The sequence below is a fragment of the Trichechus manatus genome, unplaced genomic scaffold, assembly GCF_000243295.1.
Source record: "Trichechus manatus latirostris isolate Lorelei unplaced genomic scaffold, TriManLat1.0 scaffold00015, whole genome shotgun sequence".
Lineage (NCBI taxonomy): Eukaryota > Metazoa > Chordata > Mammalia > Sirenia > Trichechidae > Trichechus > Trichechus manatus.
The window spans coordinates 483,412-484,829 of record NW_004443951.1 but is presented as its reverse complement, the minus strand read 5'-3'; positions in this window follow the sequence as shown (position 1 = coordinate 484,829).

Sequence of the window (1,418 nt, the reverse complement as noted above, 5' to 3'; positions counted from 1 at the left end):
TTAAAGGGAGCTGGCCGAGTAGACAGCCTGGTGTGCTTGCCTCGGGTGATCACCTGGGTCCACTCAATGAGTGGAAGCGGGGGAAGTGCAGCAATGAAGAGACAGGCTGAGTTTACACATGTTCCATTGGCACCTGCTGACTTAGCTCTCAGAGGATAGGGATGAGAGAGAGAGAAAGGGCTGACTAGGCAGAAGTGCCAGCTGTGTAGACTCCTTAGCTTACAGGTGGTGCCTGCTGACCTGGCCCATAAAGGCTAGGGATGAGAGCGAGAGAGCGAGACAGAGAGAGAGAGAGAGAGAGAGAGAGAGACAGAGAGGGGGCTGATTAGTCTGAACCTGACTTGGTGAGTGGCAGAGCCTGCCCTTGAACCCAGGTCCGACTCCACAACTCAGTAGTCCCCGCTAAACAGACCACAGAGCAAGAAATGGCAACGGCTAGTTTCCAGGACATACTTTTATTTTTATGGAGCAGCGGCCACACAGCCACAGGGACATAAAATGTTCTGGACAGTAGGCACAGTGCCTGTGGCTGGGGAGACTCATGCCCTCCCCCTTGGTCCCCATGATCAAGGAAAAAAAATAAAATTCACACACCATACACTTCCACACCCACTCCTCCCAACTCCCTCCTTCTCCTGCAGTAATAACCCAATTAAATGACTCATCCTTCCAGCCCAAGAAACTGGCTGCAACTTGATTTTACAGAAAACCTTCATGCAGTCAATTAACTGGTGGCTCTAGAGGGGAGAAGACTACTTTTCCCTCCCACATGCACTCCCCCAGCACCAAGTTTAACTCCTTCTGAAACCACTGCACCCACAGTGACGGGACTAGGTGCACGAAGAAGCTGGTAACTCAGCTCACCATGCTGGGAAGATAGCCTCTTTCCAAGTAAGACATTATTGGAGCAAAACATTAACCTGAGGTTGGCATGATCCCAAAATACTTTCCCTTCCCAGCCCTAGGGCTCTGGGTGAGGTCTGCAGAGAGCAGGATTTTGGTTTATAGGACTAAGAGTGACAGAGGCTGCTGGCGTCTCTGGCCACACTCGGTGGCTTAGGGATGGTGGCTCCACTGGGGAAATGATGGAGCTTTGACTGTTGGGTTAATCGAGCTGGTGGAAACCATTCTTCTACAGCAAGTAGAATCATCAGTTTAGCACCAAGCGAGGAAGCACATGGATCCACTAGGAGAGCTAATGCTACAATTCACGTGCTTTGCACACAAGCTAGGGAATGAGGTTATTTTTTTCTTATGCCCCCTCTAGAGGCCAAATGGGTAAGGGCAGTTCCTTTACCTTCTGAGAGCCATGGATGTACCCAGCACTCATAGGACCAGAGGTTAAGACACTTTGCAGAGTGTGCCAAGCCCTGGGTGGAATGAGAGAGCATCCTTCAGTCAAAACATGACTTTAAGAA